Source organism: Opisthocomus hoazin, chromosome 8, assembly GCF_030867145.1.
Source record: "Opisthocomus hoazin isolate bOpiHoa1 chromosome 8, bOpiHoa1.hap1, whole genome shotgun sequence".
Taxonomy (NCBI): Eukaryota; Metazoa; Chordata; class Aves; order Opisthocomiformes; family Opisthocomidae; genus Opisthocomus; species Opisthocomus hoazin.
The window spans coordinates 57,987,794-58,000,065 of record NC_134421.1 but is presented as its reverse complement, the minus strand read 5'-3'; the positions used below and the strand labels follow the sequence as shown (position 1 = coordinate 58,000,065).

The 12,272-nt window shown below is 45.4% G+C and overlaps 1 long non-coding RNA gene across 1 annotated transcript in view; it reads left to right on the top strand.

The window, feature by feature from the left end:
• The window catches only part of LOC142362262 (uncharacterized), a 58,898-nt gene extending 47,144 nt beyond the window's left edge, over positions 1-11,754 (top strand). Inside the window, exons 3-4 of the long non-coding RNA XR_012764886.1 lie at positions 10,337-10,416; positions 11,592-11,754. This is a non-coding gene — a long non-coding RNA (uncharacterized LOC142362262). The remainder of the gene's footprint in view (positions 1-10,336; positions 10,417-11,591) is intronic.
• The last annotated feature ends 518 nt before the right edge of the window (positions 11,755-12,272 follow it).

The following is a 12,272-nucleotide window of genomic DNA, read 5'->3' as shown; positions in this document are numbered from 1 at the left end:
AACATCTTATTCCCAGAGCCATATTACTGAAAAGCTAGAACAGACTTCTCAGTAGGGCTGGTGAGGGGTCCCTGAGACTCCTTGTCCCAAATGGTTCTCAATCTTTTTCCTCTCCCACTCCCTGCCGTGGTCCAGTTCTGTTCATGTTGGAGGCATGGAGGCAGGTGCTGGGAATGGTCCTTTCCAGCTCAGGAAACATGCTGAGGTATCAGCCTGTGCTGCTTTTTAGCAAGGGGTTATTTGAAAAGTTGTCGTTTGTTTCATTGTGGGTATCGCTGTTGTGGAATTTCAACCTACGTCAATGTGATGGGAAGAGAGGGTATGAATGCATCTTAAAATGCATTGGTTTGGTTCCAATTTCTTTTGAGGATAAACACTCAGAAGCCATGCCTGTACTGTACCCCATGCAGTACCTCTGTGACTCATTATTAATATCTTTCATGTCATTTCAGTTCAAAGTTTCTCAAGTGACGCTATGGCTCTTCTTAGTTTGTCAGGCCTCTATGTCTGCCAAGTTAAAAGCGTGCTCTTTGCAGTTGCTAGCTACTAGCCAGGTTTTAGCTCATGATCCCAGGCTGCATTTGAAATGTTACAGCAGATTGCGTCAGAGAGACACATCCTCGATACCTGCCTCTTCTCAGAAAAAAAAAAAATAAATATCAAGCTCCCAAGAATGTTTACTGGGCCCCTCTTTGCCATCTTTAACAGGAAAAAGCTAAAATACTACCTGCTACCACGTGCTGCCTTTTGCCCCATTTTGTTCCTTCCCAAGAGGCATTCATTGTGCTAGTGCCAAAGAAGTTGCTGGCTCTACAGGATTTTGGAACGTCAGCTCCAAGTTAACTGTAACCTGTGACTCCTTTGGTCTTCAGTTCCTTGGGGAAATACAAAGTGGACACCCCTTTCTGTGAGCATCTGTTGCACAGACAAGCCAAAGGTCAGGCTGAAGAACCCATGTGGTGCTGTAGCAGAGCTCACGCAGGTAGTGGTGAGCTGACAGAGGGCTATCAACAACCAGGGTCTGCACAAATGACTAGATGTCACGGGGACTAAATCTGTAGCAACTGACAGTACAACAATAAAACTCTAAACGCTGAAGACAAGTAGCGTGGTCCTGCCCTCCAGCACTTGCACCCTTGCACAACAGGTATTTCCACTTCACCCCTATGCCTAACGATCAGCTTAGACTACACCTCTTCTTCAAAACTGAAGACCAGTTTCTCCCAGTGGCTTCATGGACTTCAGGCCCATTTGCACACCTTGTAGAGGAGCATGAGTTTGTCTGCAGCTGGTCACAGTATGACCCCCTGTTGCCAACAGCTTTAATGATCCCGCTGACTGCTCATCTAAACAAACTATCAGGTTCAGAGGCCCATGGCCCTTGCCCTCTTACCTCCCATGCTCCAGAAAATCTGGAAGGAGTTCCAGTTTTGGTCTCCAGCTTGGCTGTCCCTCCAGCAGTGCGCAGTGACAGCTGTGTTCACAGGGACGGGAAAGCCTGACTACTACATGTATTGGAGAGGTGGGGGGCTTTCTCTGTGGCCCTCCATGTGGTTATAGAGAAAGATGTCTCTTGAGGAAGAAAAGTCTGTTACTCTTACCCAGAAGTCTGTGCACACCTGGATGGGGTGATAGTAGTTTCTTCACAGAGCGTGTACTCTAGGCTGTACTGGGAGGATAGTACTTACATTAGCATTCATCAGAACATTTACCTCTCTTTGCACAGACATTTCCAACCCCATACCAAGCCCAGCCTTTGCTTTCATAGGGTGCCTTCCACAGAAATGCTCATATTAATACAGCAAATGGCAAAAGACCAGGCAGTACTGGGTCTTTGGAAGGCGTACTGTGAAGGAGAAGCATGCAGGAGCATCCAGTGGGAGACCCAGGCCCTGCAGCCCTGGGATGAAGATGCCTGGCTGGTGTACTGCATGTGTCACCACAAATGCCTCCATAGGACATTTGCCTGTAGGAGATCAGCCACTGGCTCCTGCAAGACCTTCATGGGATCCCCTCCTGTCACCAGCAGTCTTCCTGGGTTTCCAGGAGGCTGTGACTTAAGGCACTTGCACCGTATTGCCTCTATTTCTCTGGAGTCCCAATGTTCAGAAGATGAGGCAATTAGAAAGCAGTGTACTATTTTGAGGTAAAATGGGCAATCCATATTTTGTGTGGCATACTTAAGAGCAAGGAACCTTTATAAAGTTTTCTCCTGGTATTTTCTCCCTTTTTGGCTTTTCTTCTGTACCTGATTTTTCTCTTTGTGTAGGTCACCATTCACAAACTGCAGACACGTTACTTGAGAGCCTGTTTTTCTTCCTAAGGCGTTTTTTTGTAGCTGTGTGATGTGAGCAGTGTTTGTGCCTGTCAGCCCCATGCAGAAGGTGGAAATGTCTACGAAGGCACAAGGAAGCATCTGGATGCATGGTAGGTGTTGGGTCTAGGCCTGAGGCTGACGAGGACTAACTGTCACTAGCAGCTGCCTGTGGGAGGCTGAGCAAGGTTAGGCAGCATATGAACTGTAAGTTCAGTAGAGTGCTGGCTCCAAATAGCTGGAGAGAATGCAAACAAGAGAGGAGGTGTTTCTCTGTGAAATCGCCTTGTTTGAGATGTTTGACAAAGCACCCTTGAAAGTAGCGAGTTAGAAATTACCTGCTATAAAAGAGATTGAACAACAGCAGGTCATCCTACAGTGAGGACTACTATGATATGAAATAGATTCTTTAGCTTGTCTGCAAAATCCAGACCTCTCTGCCTTCTGAATGCACTGTAAACCTTCTTTAGGAGGTTAGGAAGAGGGTTTGTGTACCGTGAAGGTGCTTTTACTTGTGGGTAGAGTTCTCTGGTGTCTGAATACTTGTTACCAAGGAGTCTTTGCTGAACTGCTGGCTGGACAGAAGGATAATCCTAGGGACTGCAGTGTAAATGTAATGCTTTGTTCAAGCACTGAATGTTTTAAGCCATTTATTAAGGAAGGCAGAGGAAGAGGAGTGAAGATGGGAAGACTGGTATCAGCAATAGATTTAAGTTCTAAGGGCTGCTGCTGCCTTTTCCTTCAGAAGCCCTCATAACTCTTCAGTTTGTAATAGGGTTTTGATGTTCAGCAGGGGAGATGCACTGGGCTTCCGGAGTGTCTCTTCTGCGTCACACAGAATTCCGATCAGCATTTGGGGAACGATAACCTGTTAATTGCTATTTCCATTCTGTCTCTTTCAGTCCTCATGGTAATTTTAGCAATGGCACAGGAACGCTCCATTTCACACAAGCGCTCAGCATCCCTTGTTCCCAGCCTACCAGCCACAGCAGCTGTACGGAATGAGGTGAAGGAAAAGGGCACTGTGTGGAAGAGGCCTGCTTTAAGGCAAAGGGTATAGTTTATAGGTATAGCATATCCTTTTTACCCCCAAAGTCAAGCCAAACTTAGAAACAGGTCCCTGTTGTCTGCCTGCCCTTGGGCGCGATTTTGAGCTGTCTCGCTCCAGGCTCCTGGAAGCAGTCAGAGCTCCATGCTGAGCTGCTGTGCCAACAGCCAGTGAGCACAGCTAGTTTTGAAGGCTGTCAGTTGTGACAGTAGAGGTTTAAAGCTTCAAATCTTAGCGTTGATTCCTAAAAAACATTGTAGAAAAATATTGCCTCTGAACTCAGTTGACTCCTTTTTTTATTCTTTTATTCAAAATAACTGTTTTAAATTATTAAGTGAAGCACACAAGAGAAGGATTTACAGTCAGGTGCCTCTTACTGGGCATGATGGTGTGATATTCATTGTCATGAGCAAGCTCTGTTTTTTTAGTAGGACATTCAAACTGCTGGGCAGATGCTCAAGAAAACCTATTTAGGGCTGGGTGATCCTCAAGTTTTTACTACTTTACCTCACAGTTAAATAACATTCTTTTAAAAGTTTGTTATAGGTATGTGCCTATCCACAACTTCTTGGCTATGCTGACTCCCAACATGTTTTCAGTGCCCTAATTTAATTCCTACATGTCATCTTGAGCCAGAAATGTAAGTAGTAGAGAAACATCTATACATAAAGAATACGTCCATGTGTATCAATTGAAAGCTGTGTCATTGCCCATGATTAAAACCAGAAAAAAATAAGAAGCTTTAAAATAGATCTTCCAACATGAAATTTAAGAAGTATGATCTCTTCAGCTTTGAAGGTGATTGATGATGTTGTTTAAATGCTTACATGTGGGAATGAGAAGTGACAAACTTCTCAGTGTTTTAGACAAAAGCATAGTATCTTGCAGGTGAAGTTTCCAGCTGGAAGCTGCAGTCTGGTAGATGGGGATTTCCACATCTGAGGTAAATTTGCTGGCATGCCTGCACTGCCTAGGGACTTTAAAATGAGATCAGGCAGCTTTCTAAAGAATTATGTTATTCCATCCTTTGTAAAAGTCTTTTGACTGTGCTGTGCAAGGAAGCCTGGAAGTGCAGAGCTGTCTCTTTTGGCATTTGTCTATGAGGTCTGTAACTAAGAATGCTCAGTTTACCCACCACACCTGCACATGGCTTGCATTAATCATCCATGACTTGGAAGTCTCGGAGCCTTGTATTCCAAATTCATTATGTGTAAATAATGAATTTCAGAATTCCAAGGCTTTCCTTTTACCTAATCCCTTCACCTGACCCTTCTCATTCTTCATATATTGCAATTTTAAATCAGCTTTTAATACTTTTTCATTCACTAATACTCTATAAATTCCAGTAGCTGGCATATGCTAGGTTAGTTTTCTTTTTAAAGTCAAAATCTCAATAAGGCATGAATAGATGTTGATATCAAAATAGCAGCTGTAGCACCACATTCTTCTGTTGAACCAAGAACCAAAATATTGTTGTTGAGGATTAGTAGCACTTTAGTGTCAACGTTATTAGGCAGAAATAATGTTACCTCTTACAGTCAAAACTTCATAACCACTTTTCGTCAAGTCAGTGTTGCTGTTCTCCAGGCCTTGGATGCAATGGATGGCAGCACACATGATCTATAGCTGTTTCCACATCCAAAACATCTTATGAAACACTTTCTAGAACTTAGCTGATAAAACTGCTGACACACTTCTGTGTTTCTTTCAGTAGCCTGAGATGCTGGAGGATGATTAGGTTTATATTTGTCCTGTAGCATTTTGTTCAGGGAAAGCCGATCCCGAAAGAATCATAGAATGGTTTGGGTTGGAAGGGACTGACATGTGGAAACAAACTCCACAACTCACAGAGAGTTATAAAGCAGGTATGTTTATTATGGCGCTGGGTGCAAGGGGGATCACTCCTCCTAACTTGCACACTGAGTCACAAAGCATGCACCTATTTATTACAAAGTTTATCTAAGTAGGCGGGATTATTACAATTAGTTCTGGGAATAGGCGTGATTATTATAATTATTTCTAGGGATTCATTATCATACTCCACCCGTCTTTAGCACTTGCGCAGTGTCGTCTGGTGGTTGTCTGTGGGGGTCTTCTGGATGAAGGCTCATAGTCCTCCTCGCGAAGGCTCATAGTCTTCCTTGCTGTGTACTTTTAACCTTTGGCTCAAAATTCCTGAGTTGTCTGTGTTGGCTGAGTCCCAAACCACAGAACCGGTTTCAGCTAGAGGGATGCTTCTTATAGACAGTAAATTTCTGGTGATCAGTGCTTATCTGTCCCTGTTTCCCTTCATCTATTTTGCAATAGTCTTTGTGATTTACATTTGAGTTCACAGCAGTCCTTGCTAGAAAACCAAATGGCAGTGGTTAACCCTTGCCTCGACGTGGATGCGGAACTATATAAGAAAATAAAACTAAAGCTATAGCAAAATTGAACTAAATGTCAATTTCCCACATCAGGACCTTAAAGACCACCTAGTTCCAAGCCCCCTGCCACGGTCAGGGACCCCTTCCACTAGAGCAGGTTGCCCAAAGCCCCATCCAGCCTGGCCTTGAACACTGCCAGGGAGGGGGCAGCCACAGCCTCTCTGGGCAACCTGTGCCAGGGCCTCACCACTCTTGAGACTGACTTTCATTGAGACATAGTCTTGTTTAATATCAAAAGTAGTGGTAAATTTCAAACCACTGGTCAGATGAACTTCAGTGATAGATTTTAGACCAGGAGATAGGTTCTGACTCCAGATGATAACAGCAAGAATGCATTCAGGTCACCCTAGAGAACCTAACCGGTACTTTCATCAGCTGACTTCAGTTAGGGAAAGCCAAAAGGGTCCTACCACATGCTGCAACTAAAGGAATGTGTACTTGAATTACAAAAGCTGTCTCCACTTTACTTGCCACTTCCTTCTCTCTCAGTCCTGGCACTTTGAGTCCCATCTGAAGGACGTTTTGGTTCTCTTTCCAGCTATATTTGTGAATATATGACAAGTAGGACATAAAAGATGCCAGTTACACTGTTTTCCATCTTGTTCTTTTTGTTGTCAGGCCCTTGAGCACACTCCCCACTCCTGGGTTGTCTGCCTGTGCTCAAGGCTGATGCTGACGTGGTGCCTCTGTGTAACCTTGGTTCAAGTTAATTGTGTTTAGGTGACTTCTGCGAGAAAGCTGTGATGAGCAGCTCCATCACTCTGGAGCTGCATTTCAACTCAGACCCCTGCCCTTGTTTGTGTCTGAGCTATGTTGCAACCATGTCCATGTACCCTGTCAATCTGCACCTGACCTCTTGGCATGACCGTGGATCAGCATCATTATTACGAACTGGCCATCAGTGACTCTTGGCTGCCTTAGTTACTGCCTCACTGAACCTGATCCTGACCCTGACTGGCTGACTTGATTTTTCTACTTAGCCTTGGACCTGCCTTATTGCCATGGACTTGCCTGGTGGACCTGTGGACACTATTGACCCTTGGCTGACTGTGGGTTCATTAGTGTGATGTTCAGCACTACGTTAATAAAGCCTCTGTCTGAATGACAAATTAGCCTGAGTAGAGCTCTGTGCTCGGGTGGCTAGTTCAGATATATCTGCTTGAAGCTGCAGCCTGTGGTGCAGACATACTCTCACTTCTTCAGACGCCAGCCACAGTTAAAGCTGTTCACTGCTTCTCATTGGAAATGAGACATGGTTATAAGTTCGTTAGACTGCATTTGTCTCAGTCTGGATTTTTCCTGAAAATGTGAGTAAAATTTTCCAAAGAGTAAATGATGGAAGAAATGTGTTGATTTGACCATGTCAGTAACCAAACACTCAATTCTTACAATTTTGGGACTGAGAAGACCAGCTATCTCTTTGCTTTGGACTCAGGAGATGATGATTGCTGGGTAGAAAAGAGGACTTTAAATCAGCTGTCTGTTCTGGGATTTCTAAAAAGAGACATTAAAATCCTCCAGGGGAAAAAATGGTTGAGAAAAACATTTCAATAGAGAATTGTGAGAGATTCTCCGCCGCTCAGAAGATGAACCTGATGTGAGTATGCCCCAGTCCAGAAAGTCTGGCCTCAAGCAGGCATTTGTATTGCTCCTGAGCAACAGGTCTGCTTTGGTGCCTTTCGTAAGCTCATTTGTTTTCTCAGAGGGTTGGTCAAAGTCTCTTTAGAAGGGAAAGTCCATCCCTTTCATCAACAAAAAGACCTTAAATCAATGGTCCAACTCATCAAGGCGAACAATTAGAAGATAAAACTTGCATCAAATTGCATCAGAAAGGGAAAGTGAACAGAGGTGCCTGGAGAATAACCCTGCAGGCATCTCAGCACCTGGAAGCACCATCCAGAAGAGCTCCAGCTGGACACCCAACGTAGTAGGGAACAGAAGCAGGTCCCATCCCAGGGTACCAGTCCCAAACATCTTTGCCCTGGGTCTAACGAGTGGTGATCCTAGGCAACATCAGGAAGAGGCTGACAGAGGCAGCTTTCATGGCCACAGACAAGGTAATACCTGTGAGGAAAGAACAGTGCTCATTTGTGATACTCCCACACACAACAAATCAATGATCTGTTTTACAAGGTTTATTCTCTTTCATTGATAATTCTTTTCCTGGGGGACCTCTCACATCCAGGAGGATCCTCTCATCTCCTCTCTTACCCTAAGTCTCAGATACTTCCTTTGATCTCTATTGATAAACCCTATTTCCCAACCAGTTATGAGAATTTCATGACTAAAAATTATTTGTTTTGTCCTTTCACATAACTACCAAATAACTGATGTAGAAATTTCGAATGACAGCCACTGATGCATTAGTGCTAAAGTTCCAGTATAATTTGCAGTGCTACAGTGCCCTGCCTCTCTTCCCTGTTCCCTTTTTATGAATGAGTTTGAGGAATCAGCATGCCTGCAAGAAATAATCCATCTCACAGCCTATCTACTTTCCCTTCTTTTTCCTGGTGGGGAATAAGGAGGGCAGTGCAGCTGACATAACTGCAGACTCTGTTCACATCATGTGCTAGCTCCATTTTCCCTATCTCTGGTTTTGTCTAAACTATAAACTTTCAGGGCAGGATCTGTTTTTTAATATTGCTGTTTGCTCAGAAACCTTACATTGTGTTGAGGCTCTGTTGGCCCCAAAGCACAATGTAATATACACAGCAAGATTACTGGGGAAAATGGAAAGATCACTGTGATGCCGAAGTAATTTTTCCTGTTCAAGCAGAACGTGTCAGCACACCAGTTATGTAAAGTGTGCGACTTGGAGGAACAGGAGAAATGGCACCGTCAGAAAGGTCATTTCTGCGTGGAGAGCAGCAGCCTGGTCTGCAGGGACTAAAGTGCAACTGGCTTGGAGGAAGTGAGCTGCAGGTGAGGAAAGGCGCTTGTCGTGAGGAGGCTGCTCCCTGCAGAGAAGTCAGAGCCTGGTTCACAGCCATCTTCATGAGGGACAAGCCAATCCTGGCTTCATCTGTGTGTCCACGATGACTGACAACAGTACTGGTTTGCTGGTCCCTTCCCCTCTTCCAGCAGCAAGGGAGGGCTGGAGATGAGAGGGGTTTGCTGCGTGTTCACAGACTGGGTGGGCTGCCCATCTGCAGTGGGCTCTGAACCTCGCACCTATACTAAGAAGTCGTACAAAAGCATGTAAGCATGGGTTGAAACCTCCAGCTGGCAGGGCACTAATAAATGCTTTTGCTGAGGCAGGCTATTAGCTGAGTTGGTGAAAGCCGGTGATGTTTAGAGAGAGAAGGTTCCAAGTAGAAGCGAACCCCATCCATTCCTGCCTCATAGAGAGGCAGAATCATGGTGCAACTCCAGAGAGCAAGCAGCTGTGTTGTGCCTCACAAAGGGCCCAGCTCACAAGAAGGCTTAGGCAGGATCCTGCTGGAGAACCACGTGCAGGTCTGGGTGTGGGGCTGACACTTGGAGGCAGATCTAAAAAAGCACCCGTCTGGACTACGTCTCCCTGAAAAGCAACCTACTGAAGGCCTGTGCTATGCCTCAGCAGAAGTGGCTCTTCACAAATGCCAGCCTGGAAGCTCTTTGATACACAGCTTCACCATCAGATTATGAACACACGTGGTTGAGCTTTTCAAGCAATGTCAATCCCAATAGCAAAAGGGAGCATAGGGCGGGATTGTGCCACAAATGATTGCTTATTTACTAGTCTGCTTTTACTTCAAGTACCATTGATGTTCAGACTATTTTTTGCCTTAAAAATTGCTGATGGTTGATTGATTATCCTGATCTAACCCAACTCAGCTGGAATGAGTGTCTAAAACTTAGATTTCCACCTGTTTACTCACCATGTCTTTTTTTTTTTTCCTGTCTCTCTCTCCATCTCCACTACTTGGAAGTTTCCAAAAGCCCACAAGCCTATTTATTTGTTTGATTCTCACTTTCCCCTACTCACTTCAAGTTTTTGCTTCCTCTGCCTTTTTTATCCTCTTCTGTTTCTCTTTTTCTTTTCTTCTCTCTCACTATTATTTTATGCTGCCTATGCTGGTATCAAACTCTGGTTGTCTCCCATTCTTTGTTCTCTACCAGCCAGTTTTGGAGAGCTGAGTGTAAGAATAAATGACAATGAACGTCTAAAATCACTTCTTCATTTGTGACTGGTCCTGAGCAATAACCACCCCATTGCTCACAGAATTGTATTTTTAACAACAGTGGTAAATACATTCACCAAATCATGTTCCTTGACTAGTTTATTCACTTAGAGATGTCCCACCTGTTTACTGTTAGACCAGTTAAATTCTCACTTCTTTATTAGGTGTTTTCCTCTGAAATGAAAGTTATTGTAAGGATTAGCATACAGCCACAGAATTGCAACAAATAAAATGTAAATTTAGTACTCGCACACACGTTTCAGCACAGCCAAGCTTTTCACACTTTCTTAATATATTTACAGTCTCATGGTCTTGTTGTGAAGAGTATCAGTCTCATTGCACAGCTCACGATGCCGTCCTTAAACGTGTTCTGTTACCTCCCCAGGTAATTTACGTACCGCCATGGGAGCTGGTTGGCTGTGCTCCCCTAGGATGTCCTCGGGATACCTGTGCTATTGATGAACAGTAGGTACCTGCCATTTCTGTGGTGACTGTGCACTTGGCGTCACCTACATGTGTCATCATCAGAGCTAGGAGCCGCTGGTATCCTAAACTGTGTTGCTAATGTCTTAGAGAGAGGCTGGATACTAAACCGTCCTTATTACCTTGTACATTTCAAATTAACACATTAATACCTAAAATGCATACTGCTTTATTCTCTACTGACAATACCGTATGTTGCTTTCTGTAAGTCGAGATCTCACATTTATGTCTGTATTGCACATGGGGCTACGCCTCTCAGGGACCTAATTGTTGTCTGTAGTAAATGCTTTCGTACAGGCAGCATGCTGAGTCGCCTACACCAAGGTGGGTACTCACGCCGTCTGCTTTCAGCATGTGAGCAGAAGTGCTGAGGCAGGAGCTACAGCTTCCAAGGTAGTCTGCAGTGAGAGTCTTCTGCTCCGCTAAATAAAATAGTGCTAGCGAGTGAATTCGAGTGCTGATCCCTAATAGGCCAAAGTGCAAAATTTCACTTCACTCCAGCCTCCATTTTGGAGCAAGCCAACTGGACCTGAGACAAAGCCTGGGAATGGTTGGGGATGGGTGGCTCCCAGGACCATTCCCGGCAGACACTATGAACATGGCTGCACCAGTTGTGGTTCTCTGCTTCGCACAGTCCTCCAGTGCAGTCCCAGTATCCCCTGTGCCACATGCCCTCTTGGTGCTGAACAACCACCACTTGCGTGGAGGGCAAAGCTGTCTTCTTATCCAGGGCACCCTGCACTCCTTCAGATAAACGTCCCAGGGATAACAAGGAACAACCTAGTGGCCTGGTGACCCTGGGTGTCTGTGTGGAGCAGAGCTGGAGCAGCTTCACTGCTGCGCACATGAGGCCCTCATGTAACCTGCCAGGGGCTGCTCCAGCAGCTCAGCACTCCTCTCAAGGCTGCCTGCACCAAGGCTTCCAGCATGAATGAGAGATGTGGGGGAGCTCAGCACAGGTGTCACCTGGCACAGGTGAGCTTAGGCTCCACCGCAGCAGCAGGTGACCTGTCCCAGCACCTCTAGGCACAGGCAGGAGGAAGAGGGCACAGTCAGGTACCCTCTTCCCTTGGGGGATCAATCAGGCTGACCTACAGTTCCCTGTATCCTTCCTGTTGTCTTTATTTTAAAAATGTGTAATGTGAACCTTCTTGCAGTCATCAGAGTCCTCTCCTGCTTGCCATGATATTCTGTAGATGGTAGATGGTGACCTTGCAATGACGCTGGCCAACAATATCGACGCTCTCGAGTGACCACCACCCGACTCCATGGGTATGAATGCGTGCACGTTGTCTCAGTGGTCCCCGATTTCTCCTCTCCCACTGCCCTTCTCTTCTTAGCCTGTGCTGACACTGCAAAGGTCAGGGAGCACCATTCACATGTCACAACTGGTGCAAAAAACCGTGCTGATTACTTTGGCCTTTTCTGTGCTGCCTGTCAGCGTGTTGTCTCTCCCATCTGTCTGCAGACCCATGGTATACCTGTAGGGATCTCTTTTTGCCCTGCTACCCTTTGTGTCCCTCACTAATTTTAGTTCCAGGTGGGCTTTAGCCTCCTGGATTTTACCCCCAAGTGCCTGAGCAGTGCTTTTTCCTCCTGTTTCTGCTTCCTGCATATTCCCTGTCTGTATTTTAGGTCATTAGGATTGTCCTTGCTCAGCCAAATGGGCTGTCAGCTGAAGTTCCCTATGTTCCCGCACAAGGGGACAGTTCATGCATCAGCTCTCAGGAAGCCTTCTTTAAAACCAATTAGTTCTTCTGGGGACTCTTCCTCTTCATGGCTGCTTCCCACAGGCTATTTCCTGAACAAGTCAGTCCGCTCGCCCAGAGTCCTAACTC